This window comes from Bubalus kerabau, chromosome 2 (genome assembly GCF_029407905.1).
Source record: "Bubalus kerabau isolate K-KA32 ecotype Philippines breed swamp buffalo chromosome 2, PCC_UOA_SB_1v2, whole genome shotgun sequence".
In the NCBI taxonomy this organism is placed as follows: domain Eukaryota; kingdom Metazoa; phylum Chordata; class Mammalia; order Artiodactyla; family Bovidae; genus Bubalus; species Bubalus kerabau.
In genome coordinates, this window is record NC_073625.1 from 26,679,327 (window position 1) to 26,692,689 (window position 13,363).

The following is a 13,363-nucleotide window of genomic DNA, read 5'->3' on the forward strand; positions in this document are numbered from 1 at the left end:
GACATCACACAAAATTTGGAGATACTGATTTAACAATACTTTGAAAATTAGGCTACCCTGCCGTAGATTAAACAGCCTTCAATGCTGCCTGTTTTTTTTTTTTTTTTTTAAGTTGTTAGGTATACGATGTACATGCTTGCTAAATCATTTCAGTTGTGTCCTTCTCCTGTGACCTCATAGACTATAGCCCTCCAGGCTCCTTCATTCATGGGATTCTCCAGGCAAGAATACTGGGGTGGGTTGCCATGCCCTCCTCCAGAAGATCTTCCAGACCCAGGGATTGAACCCCCATCTCTTATGTCTCCTGTATTGGCAGGCGGGTGGTTTGGGGCCTCAGAGTCGGACATGACTGAGTGACTAACACTGACTTTTCCTTAGGTGTATTGCCAGTTACTGCTGAACTCTAGTCTTTGGATGTAGCTAATGTGACCATATGTGCAGATGAAGTAGGGAGAACAACTTTCTAACCATCAGAACATATGGATTATTTGTGTCACTCTCCAAAATTTCAAAATAAAACTGGTTAAATGCACTCAAACCAAGGTATTATGAAGTCACTGAGATTGCAGAATCATAGGATCCTCTGAGAGCAGCCCTCCATTGACTCATAGGAAGAATGCATGTAGCCACATTAGGTGATAGAATTTCAGGCACTTCTAGCTGAAGAACTAGTGAGTTAGATCAGACAACATTGGACTGCATGCAAAGGGCCCTTGAGAATAGTCATTTTGTGAGGTATCATTATACATGACGCTTACAAAAGGCAGGAAGAATGGCCTTAAATACACTAAAATATGAAAGCTTTTTCACTTTAAAAATATTTTGCAACTTATAAACCATAGTATGTGGTTATAGCATTACATTATTAGTGACATAAATTTTGAAATTGCAAAAATTAATATTAATACAACAAAATAATATTTCATTAACATATCTTAATTGATCTAAAGATTTTTATGGCTCACTTTTCTGAAAATTTACTAACTTCCATTTTCAATCTATGTAATTTAGAACAACTTCAGGAGAAAGTAAGACTGCAAAAAACTTTTTTTTTAAACTTTGTTAAGTCCTTCAGCTTTATTCCAGAAAACACAGAATGAAAATGGAGAATCTTGTTCATTCCCTTCCCATTGCAAAAACTTTTGATAAATTTTAATTTTGTGGAGGATCTTTCTGATGATGAAATTGTTATTGGAAAATTTGAGAGTTTTTATAGTATAGGCTGTGACAAGATTGGCATACTTTTTCTTAAAAACCTGTTATGGTATTATCTTTGTTGATGTGGTTATTAATTATATATAGATGAAATGTACACTGCTGAGAAATGATATATACAAGAAGAGAATCCATAGAAACATGAGAAGTTTATTATATGATTTGTAATATCCTGAACTATTAAAACATTTCTTAACTACTATCAGAAGTAAACAATGAGCCATATTTTGGTGCACATAGGTACAGATATAAGTGAAGAAGCAGAGCAACCAACAATTTCTAGAAAAAATTTGTAAAGCTATTTATAAATATTTTTTTCACCTTTTGTGGTAGGCATCTTCTGACATGGTCCTAATGATCCTTTCTTCCTAGTACTTGTCCTGTGTATAATAAGTATGTTATACTTCTGGTAAATTATTTTGATTATAAATTTTAGTACTTCTAGAGCTGATGATTTGTGCAGGGCAATTTTTCTAAAAAGATTTCACTTTTCACTCTTCATAAAATCATTTTCAAGTAAGTTTGAATGCAATTTTGGTTGTAAATTTATACAATGGCCTTTTAATATTTCCTCCAATATTGCCTGTAAGTCATGGAAGTTATACAAGTGAAAGTGGTATCATGATTTGTACATATTTCAAAATGATTATTTATATGTTCTCTTGCTATATTTTCGATTACAAGAAAGAACTGGCTTCTTCATTAATAACGAGTTCATCTGGAGTTTAACATGGTAATAGTATTCCTTTCTGCTGAACGTGATGATTTTTAATTTAATTTTTATTTCTAAGCCTTGGCTATTTGCTTTGCAGTGTAGCAGATTTTGAAACTGGAGATTCTAAACTTTTTAAAGAATTCTACTGATTCCCTGATATGCTTTACTGTGATATCCCTGTGCTTGTTTTTGTCTGATAGCAATTTAACTGGTGAGATTTGCTGCCCGAGAGAAAGCAGTTCCTGCCCTAGTGCCCAGTCCAGAGTTAATACTTGTGCGGATGCTGTAGGCCAGGCTCTGGGGACAGGAGCAAGTGGCTTCCCATCACAGTCCCGGGAGCTGCCTCCCCGCCATTCAGAGCCCTGCTTTCTCCAGATGCCCCAGCCACTTTCGCCGCTGCCTCTGAGGTTGCAGCAGCCGATCTGGGCTGTCTGCCTAGGACTGTGGTGCCAGGAGTGCCCTGAGGCATGCGGTGGTTGTGCCATCTCCTCTGCTCCCAGGCTTGATGCCACGCATGTGCACAGGTTACCACTGGGCCACAAGCACTTGCATGCGCTGCTGCCTGATGCATCTTCCCTGCCCATGCAGGTGCTCCCTTGTTCCACTGGACTTCAGAGAACACGATTTCAAAGAGGACATTTTTAAGAATTTCAAGATAGATACAACAGTGCATTAAACCTTCCGAGTACAGGGCCCTGTGTGACTGTCCAGGTCAGATGCCAATGAAGCTGGCCCCGTCACTAGCTCCTAGGGTGCTCTGACATCCTGCTACTTCCCCTCACTCCTTCAAGGAGAATGATTCTCCTTTTTCGAAAGCCTCTAACATTTCCTCTCCCATTCTCATTCTTATTTGTTGACAATGGGCCACATTTCTTTGACCCCCTTCCCTCCCCGTTAAATAGAAGTAATAAGATGAGAGCTTCTGTAAACGTCTATAAACTGTTACTCCCTCATCAACCCACTTGTCTACATCTACATCCAAACACTCTGTTTTTCCCATTACTCTGTGTGTTACACTTGAGCACCAATCCCAGCATCTGCCTCTGATTCCAGCAACTTTCCCCTCAGCCTCCTGCAATATCCTTTTTAACTCTGTCTACTATAGCATTCCTGCCAACACGTACAGTGGAGTGTCTCCCATCTAAATATAACCTTTCCTGATCTTGTATCCCCCTCTAGCTACTACCTCATTTATGTTTTCTTCTGAGTGAAATTCTTTGAAAGAACTTTCATATTCTATCTCTGGGTCGAAAAGATCCCCTGGAGTGGGAAACGGCAACCCATTCTAGTATTCTTGCCTGAAAAATCCCATGGACAGGGGAGCCTGGCTGGCTACTATCCATGGGGTCGCATGAGTCGGACACGACTAAGCAAGCATGCAACTCATATTTACCATCTCCAAATTATCTTTTCACTTTTGCTTTTAGACCCACTTCATTCAGATTTTTGCCTCAGTCACTTCAAAGAAATGGCTTGTTTCAAGAATACTACTAACTTCCACGTTGTTAAGTCCAGTGGTTAGTTCTTAGTCCATTAAGGACATCAGCATTTGCACCCCTGGTGGTTTCCTCCCCTTTACTTGGTTTATAACGCCAGCCATGCCCCTTCCTCACTGGCCACTCCTGCTCTCTGCTTGGCTGGTTTCTTCTCTTGTCCTGACCTCTATACACTGCAAAGCCATAAAGCTCGCTTCTCTGTCATCTTTGTTACCTTCACTTACTGCTTAGGGCTCTCACACAGTCTTATATTTTAAAGCATCATTTATATGCTGATGACTCCCAGACCCAAGTTTTAGTCCAGACTCTGTCCCTGAACTCCAAACCTATATAGTCCTCTCTCACTATCCTCGAGTGTTCTTATGGAAACTTTGTAAGCCGACGGTGTAAAGCGAAGAAGCAGTTACCTGAGGGCACATGTTGCTAAGGAATGCACAAAATAAATCTAGGTAAAGCACAGATGCTCACACAGACACAGTTCGAAGCTGTGGGTCTTGATGCTGAGGCAGTGAGTATAGTTCTGGGAGACGAGCTTGGTGGGGCCACTCTTACTGCTGGGGGTGCACACTGCCTCTGAAATGCTCAGTGCTATTTTCACTCTTCACCTTTTTTTGAAAAACAAATATCCTCTTTGGATGTCTTTCTGTTAGTAAAAGCAGGCACTAACACAGGTCTTTCATAAAAGCAAAGTGGCATAAAGCAAACATACGGAAAGGGGGTTCCTGGGTATTTAACGATGCTAGAGACCATCCTTGCCCTTTCTTTCTCAATCTGTCAGCAAATTCTGTGTGGTGCCATCTTCCAAAGTGACCCATGTTCTGACTACTTCTCATCACCTACCCTGCTGTACTCCAGTCCAAGTCACCATAATCTTGCACTTGGATTATTCCAGTAATCTTCTAACCGGTCTCCCTCTTCTGTTTGTATTTCTTGGCAGCCTGTTCTCTATCTGGGGGTCCTGTTAAACGGCAGATCTGGTAATACCAGTCCTTTGTATCAGTACAAAACCTCCAATGGTTTTCCACCTCACTCAGAAAAACCAGCGGTCCTCTAACAGCTCTTAAGACCCTCGCTATCTGCTGCCCCCACCGCCCTTCTTCCTGTTTCCGTTCCCACATTTGTCCTTTGTTCACCTTGCCCTGTACTTCTTGCTACGCTTTGAACTTGTTAGGTGATGCTCCTTCCTCTGGGTCTCTGCTTGGAACATTCCTTCTCCAGATATCCTTGTGGATCGCCCCTCACTATGTCTTGCTTAAATGACTTCTTCTAAGTGAGGCCTTCCCTGACCACCATGTTTAAGATATCAGACTGGCACTCCCTGTCTCTGCACTATTTTTTTTTTCTTTTTTCCCATGGTATCAGGCATTTTTGTTTTGCTTAGAGCCTAGAAGTACTTGGTACACACTAGTCATTCAGTATATATTCGTGAATTGAGTGAGTAAATGGAAGTTGTGAATGAAAACAGGATGGAATGTATACCTCCAGGACTTAATGATGAATGCTTAGTTACTCAGTCATGTGCAACTCTTAGGAGCCCCACGGACTCTAGCCCCCCAGATTCCTCTGTCCATGGGATTTTTCAGACAAAAATACTGGCTTGAGTTGCCATTTCCTTCTTCAAACCATCAGAACTTTGAGATTGTTGGCGATTTGTCTCAAGATCTCTGTAAGGAGATTTCACACTGTAAGAGGTATCAGGTCAAACTGACAAGGCACTAACCTTGTGGTCTTGCATTAATTAGCATGTTGTGATATAACCGAAAGGTATGAAAGAACCAAGACAGCTGTCTTTGCAACTCCACTAGTCAGTATCCATATTGGTTACGACTGCATGAGCCCATAGGCCCTGGAGTATATGAAATCAATGCTGTACATAATAAACAGCCTTTCTGCAGGAAGCTGGATCAGCTCTTTTACATCACTGAGGTTCTATCTGTGATAAAGAAATAGCAAATATGCTCCATGCTGTGCTTGAAAAAGCACCAAGGGCTTTAGGGTAGAAAGCCATCCCACTTCCTTTCAGCGGAGCATGAAATCACCCTATTACCTTTTACCAGGTTACTTACATAAGGAGATTGTGCCTATTAATAAAATGTCATGCATCCTTGTTTCTCCAAGGAAAATGATGACAAAATGGTGCCGTTTCCTCTGCCCATTTCTTTGGGGTCACCTTTTTGCTGTGCTGCCTTATGGTCAGCATGGGTGGGCCATGAGGTTAGATTGTTCGTCTGGATGACTTTGAAGTGGGTTTCCTGATGCTGAGGCTTTCTGTTAAGTCTGTATTATGGGATCTTTGTTTTCTGGATAATCCATGTCTAATCGGGAGAGAGAGTAGGGCAAATACTATCATATACATTGCATTTGTCACATGTTCGTGTTTCTGGGTGAAGCCTTACATGATTTTCTTTGCTTTCCTGGAACAGATTTGTTTAAATTGGTGCCTTACTTTTCAGTTAGGTTGTGCTTGTCTCCTGACTGAGTCACACCCACTCACTGATGTTATTCTAACTGATTTTTCTGCCCTTCTGCTAAGCTGGTTAAAGCTTTCCCACACTCATTTTATTATCAGCTGACTTGAACTTTCCTTCAATGTCTGATGCTCAATTTTAAACTAAGAATTATATCCAGAACTTTTACAAAGTTGCTCATGTAGACATTAATTACAATTAAAAAAATAACTGCCTATTAGTAAGGTTGACATAGTAATCCAAAATACCCTGATAGATATACAAAAAATTCTGACTACCATGAGAATTTAAAAATGAGAACACCATCCCATATATGATGGTGTTACCCAAACATTTGGGCTAAAAAATCTGTATTTTTGATGTTTCTGTGTAGTATAACATAGACAACCTCAATATATCTAAGGCATCCCACTTAAAATGCACATTAGGGATTTAAATTTTGGTTAAATATTTTTTAGTTCCTAACTCGGAGAAGGCAATGGCACCCCACTCCAGTACTCTTGCCTGGAAAATCCCATGGACGCAGGAGCCTGGTAGGCTGCAGTCCCTGGGGTCGCACAGAGTCGGACACAACTGAGCGACTTCACTTTCACTCTTTACTTTCATGCATTGGAGAAGGAAATGGCAACCCACTCCAGTGTGTTCTTGCCTTGAGAATCCCAGGGATGGGGGAGCCTGGTGGGCTGTCATCTATGGGGTCGCACAGAGTCGGACACGACTGAAGCGACTTAGCAGCAGCAGCAAGTTGGCACATAAGATGTTCATCACGATTATTTCTAAGACGGAATGATAAATATTTAACAAAAGAAATAGTAAAAGATGGCGTATTCATACAATGGAATGTCATACAGCATTTAACAACAGTTAAAAATGTTTTTAATATGTCAAGCACTTATTACAAAATATGGAAAATAACAGGAAACTGTAGTTATTTTCCATGTACAATCAAAACTATATAATACTACACATAAGGAAAATTGCTGGCACGAAATACATCAAAAAATAAAAAAAATTGTGTTTATAATCTTAAAATTTTATTTAAGATTTTAAATTTAAAAGTATTGACATTTATTTGTTTTAAAAATTTCATTGAATTTTTGATTAAAATTATTTTACTAAGCATTTTAAGATGCTAAAACTAAAAATAATTCAAAGAATTGTTTTACATCTTTGCAAATCTTCTTAACATGTTACTTAATAGGCATCTGAATTCTCCTGTTTCTGTGTTCAATAGGTTGTGATATTTCCCATCATGAAGATTCTAGAAAACCCCACCATGTTTACGAGAAAACAAGAGTGAAAGGGCAAATGACATCTTAGTATTATTATGAAAGTAGTTTTGACCTCATGTAACCACTGTCTCTCAGGGCCTCACTGGGCGGCACTTTGAGAATCCCTGGTCTGGGTCCTCTCTGACCTGATCCTATAAGCTGGCCCAGTGAGCAACATGGAGCTATGTACCTGCCTATCCTGAACCCTGATCCCTTCCATTCAGTTCATTGCCCAAACAGTTCACTCTTCTGAGTTAAGGCATTATTCTCTATCAAAGTGCAAATACCACTGGGAGAGATAACATATTAAGCTGTTAAAAGCTCTCAGTTCCTTAGGGTGAACAAATTGAATTCATTTCCAGGAGACCAAAAGGAAGTGAAGGAGAGAGAATAAGGGCCAAAAATAGGGTATGGAAAGACCCCTCTCCCCAGCTGAGGAGCAGCCTTTTTGGTTTCATAGCAGGGCCTGAGAGCAACCTGGTTCTGGATACTTAGCCCATAGCTATGAAAAGAAGCCATTTCCTAATTTATTTTAATTGCTTATCCTCAAGAGTTACCTGAGTTAGTCTACCCCTGTGGTTGCTAATATCCAATTTTGGACTCATTGATCCAGGAAATAGAATTATAACCCCTAATAAAAAGCCAATCAAAATAAACACCACTAATGTCTATGAAAAAGCATTTTTTATTGCTAAACCATGCAGGATACTCTTTATTAATCTATTCTCACCCTATTTTGTCTTTCAACTTCATGTAAATGTAGAGACGCCTTAATGCTACCTTAACGAGTTATCCTTATGTTTTTCTTAAATAATTTTTTCTTTGCTTATGACTTATCCTTATGGACATGAGTTGCTATTTCTTCATTTCTAGAAAGTAACCACAAAAAAAAAAAAAAAGAAAGTAACCACAGTGCACACAAGAAGACAAGTAACTGCCCTAGATTGTAAATACTGAGGTGGATCTCTTTCTTAACGTCCAGTGTCCTTTGTCTTAAGATTTGGTGCAATATGTCCTTAGACTAATCTAAAAAATGAGTTTCCAAAGAATGAACAGAGAAAAAAAATAATCATTCCATTTGAGCATCTGTGCTGAGACGTCCCTGGAAATTAGACATCCCTAGTCTTTGTTAATAGAGCAAAATGGAAATATCGTGTCAGGTAATGCATGGCAATTCAGTGTATTGGTAGTTTCTGCTGATGGAATCACTACAAACACACTTAATTGGGGGTAAAAAAAACCCAATAAACTTTAACTACTCAACATGCAGGTCTTTGCATTGTACTCATTGGTTTCTTTCCACACTGGCTGCAGCAAGCACCTTCGGAGAGTAGAGCTGACTTCTCCCTTGTGGGATGCATCTGATGAGATTGCTGACCCAGTTACCTGGTGCCAGCACCTTCTTGAAAGGTGAGGGATCTGCCATTTTCAGGCAATATTGGGTCACTCTAGGGTTGGTGGCTTAGGTAAAGAATCCGCCTGCCAATGCAGGAGACATGGGTTTGATCCCTGGTCCAGGAAGATCTCCTGGAGAAGGAAATGGCAACCCACTCCAGTATTCTTGCCTGGAAAATTCCATGGACAGGGGAGCCTAGCAGGCTATAGTCCATGGGGTTACAAAGAGTGGACACAATTGGGCAACTTTCACTTCACTTTGCTAATCACTGATATTATTTTTTGGATAATCAGTTGAATGCATAGTTTTACCACCAGCACTGAGGACAAGGAGCTTCCTCTCAGCCTCATTTATAGGAAACTTGCCTTCTCAGACCCCTCCTTTCAGGTACTACTGCTTCAGAGGTGCCCCTGACTCTCCAGTGGTCAGAGAAGTTGCTGCTGACAGTCCCTTGTCTGGACAGTCCAGTGCTAATGGAATATCACTTATATAATAAGTTGAGCAGTTTTTTTTGTTTGTTTTTTTTTTTTTAAAGGGAGTTCGGAAAGAAAATGGACAGCTGCTCCAAACATTTTGGGACTGGAATGAGAGATCATGGATTTTCTCTTTGTGGAAGTCTCTATAGATAGAAGGCTTCTGGTTAATGAGAAGTGTGTGTTTTTCTCTGATGCAATGCTGTCTCTTCATGCTTACCTGTTCCCCTCTCCATCTTTGCCTTCCAGCCACACTGATCCTCCTATGAATCTAGTCTTGCTGTGTCATCTCCTGCTGAGGGATTGCCGGGGATTTCTACCCATCTACTGGTTCTTGACTGCTCACTCACAAATCCTTTTCTTTAGAATCCTTACTGGATTCTCCAAACTGTCCTGTACTCTTGAGGTTCTCTGCTCCTCTGTGATATAGCACACACCTCAGTGGGCTATGCAATGTGTTTTAGTTTATGTGATGATTTGGGTGATGTTTTCTGCTCACTGATTGAGAGCAGGGTCTTCTGTCTGCTTTTGTTTACTGCTCCATCCCCAGTGTCTGACGTGTACAGGGAGCTTAATAAAGGCTAATGTATGACTGATGGAACAAGCTCACAAGCCTTTATTGAGTACCTACTATGTTCCAGGTACTGTTAAGTGATGAGAATACACCAGTAAAATATGTCTTGTCTTCCAGGAGCTTCAGCTCCCATGAGAGAGTCATGTTAGGAGATAAACTGGCAAACGGAGTGATAAGAACTTCTACAAAGATATTAATGCCAAAAATGAAGAAATCAATAAATACCACCATCAAACAATCAAAGAGAAACTTTGAGGATATAGAGCAGTTGTCCCCAACCTTTTTGGTTCCAGGAATGGGTTCGTGGAAGAACATTTTTCTATGGACCGTAGGAGGGAGGATGGTTTCAGGATGATTTAAGCCATTACATTTATTGTGCACTTTATTTCTACTATTATTGCATCAGCTCTGCCTCAGATCATCAGCATTTAGATCCTGGAGGTTGGGGAGGGGACCCCTGACATAGAGTATATAGCGACTAATTCTGCCAGTGGGTATTAGCAAATGTGGGCATAGGCAGGATGGAAAGAGCCAAGCCTTGGATCAAGCAAACCTGAGCTTGAATTCCAGTTTTGGTCCTGAGCCTCTCTGATTATGTTCCTGTTCTGTGAAATGGAAACAATACTTAACTGATACTTACTGGGCAGGGAACTATGAGACGTACCTAAAAATAACGCTGCTGCTAGTGTGGGTCATTTCCCTTGAGATCTGGCTAAGATTAGTGTATGTCTGTCTTACATACCAGTGCAAAGCCCAAGTTTCTTCCCCAATTGTCTGCATATTTGCACAGGATTTACGTCTCATGGTCATCTCCAATTTTGCTTTCCTCCTCTACTGAGTTATTTCTCTCTGCTTGTTCTTTGCTCTCTTGTTTCAATTGAGAAAGTTTATGCCATTGAATTTCTGGAGGCTTTCTGAAATTTTGATTGGACATAAAATATGACTTCCGAATGTTTTCAATTTCTTGCAGTTCCTCATTAGCTAGCATTACTCTCCAAACTAAACTAAAATTCACCTTGTCTTAAATGACAAGCTATGGCCTAACTGATGAGTAATTTTAATTTGTCAGTTGAAAAAACACTGACTTCCTCATGAATAATCACATCCAGTTTTAGTGTGATTTTTTTGAGGGTGCGGGGTGAGAGCAGAACTGAGAATAAGAAGCGTTCTTATCAGAGCATCCTGGATACTAATACATCTTGTATGTAATTTTCCACAGAAGTATTGATTTTAATCAGCCTTCATGATGTAGCACCACATTTGTCAAAGCAGAACAACCCAATGTGCAGTTTTTTTCTTAGTGTAAAACTGGCCATAATGAATGTGCTAAAATATATTAGTTATCTATTAACCTCAACATGCAAGAAAGCACCAGATCATTAGCTTGTGTCATGAAAAAATGGCAGCTGGTGGCAGCCTGCCCCACTACAGTAGAAAGCTGAATCAGCAGAGCGGGTGGCCTGTGAAGATGGCAGTTTATGAGAAATGCCTGGCTGAGTGTGAAACAGGGATCTTATTAAATGAATGCATATGATGCATAGTGAATTATACCACTTACGGCAGGAAAACATCACCATTTTATCAAATCGGTGTGCTGCATACATCAGAATTCATGGGATCATCTATCTCTGGGATACTGTGAGAGTTTTGCAGTTCTGGAAGGGGTTCAAGTTAAGTTTTGATTAATTCTTGGTGGTTTTATCTGGTTATTGAAGGGTAGCTTGATTGTGTGTATTTTCCCCCTTTTCTTTCAAGCTCTGACAATTTTGATTAAATTTCCCCTTGAGGACTGTGAACAAAATAGCAAGGTAACTGTCACAACTTCTTGGAGATGAATGGCTTTAAGTAGTTTGAGCACAGCATCCCAGAGTTACCTCTCTGGAAGATTAGTGGAAGGCTGTAACACTATGAAGATCATAGTACCTGCTAGCTGTTGATGTTTCTTTGAATTGATTTTAACGGCTTTCTCCTAAAGTTAAATGCAGAATTTTTATTTCTATTCTCTCACAGTGCTTCTCATCTCATAATCAAACAACCATCATACTACTGATGTAGTCAGCTTCAGTGTTCGGTGTGTGAGTTGTATGGGTGAAGGATTCAGTTTGTGTTGCTGGTCCAAACTTTTGCTGTAAGAAAGCATAAACCAAGTCTGGAGTAGATAAGGCTTTTCACTAGCAAGAATGAAAAAGGTTGTTATTTATGCCTTATAGCCATGTTGTGAACTGTGATGAATAGAATTTCACTCACAATTGCCAAAGAGAAATCTACATAGTCTTTGAATGTGCAATTTACCTACAAATCTTTTGCAAATCACCTTCAACCCTATATATTTACATTTGTGATCTTCCTAACTGTGATGTACAGTCTAGATTTAGCCCTTATGGGATGTTTTAATGGACAGGCACTTGATTTATTTCACAGTTTTCAGGGTTAAATTAATAAGTATTGTTGAGCACCAATTAAGTCCTGGGACCAGTGCTACCATTGGACTCAAGGATGTAAAACTCTCTCATGGGTCTCATAATCTAGTGCTATAGAAATATATAAAAATATAGGACCTAGAGGAGGGAATCAACATTGTGTAGGACCCAGAGATGATACAGTATACGAAAGCCTATGTACTTGTATTTATCTATGAAAATTCTTTATGGAATAATAAAATAATAAAATCTTCAGGACTGAAACACATTTTAATTTTATTAAATTAGTGATTTTTTTTCTTTGAGCTTGTAAACATCACTGATTGTGGAACGTTAATGGAATAAGAACAACACAGGACAGACATATCACTTTATTCAGAGCAGATCAGATCAGTCGCTCAGTCGTGTCCGACTCTTTGCGACCCCATGAATCACAGCACGCCAGGCCTCCCTGTCCATCACCAACTCCTGGAGTTCACTCAGACTCACATCCATCGAGTCAGTGATGCCATCCAGCCATCTCATCCTCTTGGTCCCCTTCTCCTCCTGCCCCCAATCCCTCCCAGCATCAGAGTCTTTTCCAATGAGTCAACTCTTTGCATGAGGTGGCCAAAGTACTGGAGTTTCAGCTTTAGCATCATTCCTTCCAAAGAAATCCCAGGGCTGATCTCCTTCAGAATGGACTGGTTGGATTCCTTGCAGTCCAGGGACTCTCAAGAGTCTTCTCCAACACCACAGTTCAAAAGCATCAATTCTTCGGCGCTCAGCCTTCTTCACAGTACAACTTTCACATCCATACATGACCACAGGAAAAACCATAGCCTTGACTAGATGAACCTTTGTTGGCAAAGTAATGTCTGCTTTTGAATATGCTATCTAGGTTGGTCATAACTTTCCTTCCAAGGAGTAAGTGTCTTTTAATTTCATGACTGCAGTCACCATCTGTAGTGATTTTGGAGCCCAGAAAAATAAAGTCTGGCACTGTTTCCACTGTTTCCCCATCTATTTCCCATGAAGTGGTGGGACCGGATGCCATGATCTTCGTTTTCTGAATGTTGAGCTTTAAGCCAACTTTTTCACTCTCCACTTTCACTTTCATCAAGAGACTTTTGAGTTCCTCTTCACTTTCTGCCATAAGGGTGGTGTCATCTGCATATCTGAGGTTATTGATATTTCTCCCAGCAATCTTGATTCCAGCTTGTGTTTCTTCCAGTCCAGCGTTTCTCATGATGTACTCTGCATATAAGTTAAATAAACAGGGTGATTAGGTCAAAAATAACCAACTGACACATAGGAAAGACACATAGTGAAGTTGAATTTTTAGATTGTATTTAA

At 40.1% G+C, this 13,363-nt stretch overlaps 1 non-coding gene across 1 annotated transcript; it reads left to right on the plus strand.

The window, feature by feature from the left end:
* The first annotated feature begins 8,024 nt into the window (after window positions 1-8,024).
* LOC129645187 (small nucleolar RNA SNORA81) lies at window positions 8,025-8,179 on the plus strand. The gene has a single exon (XR_008711274.1). It is a non-coding gene; the product is annotated as a small nucleolar RNA SNORA81 (small nucleolar RNA).
* The last annotated feature ends 5,184 nt before the right edge of the window (window positions 8,180-13,363 follow it).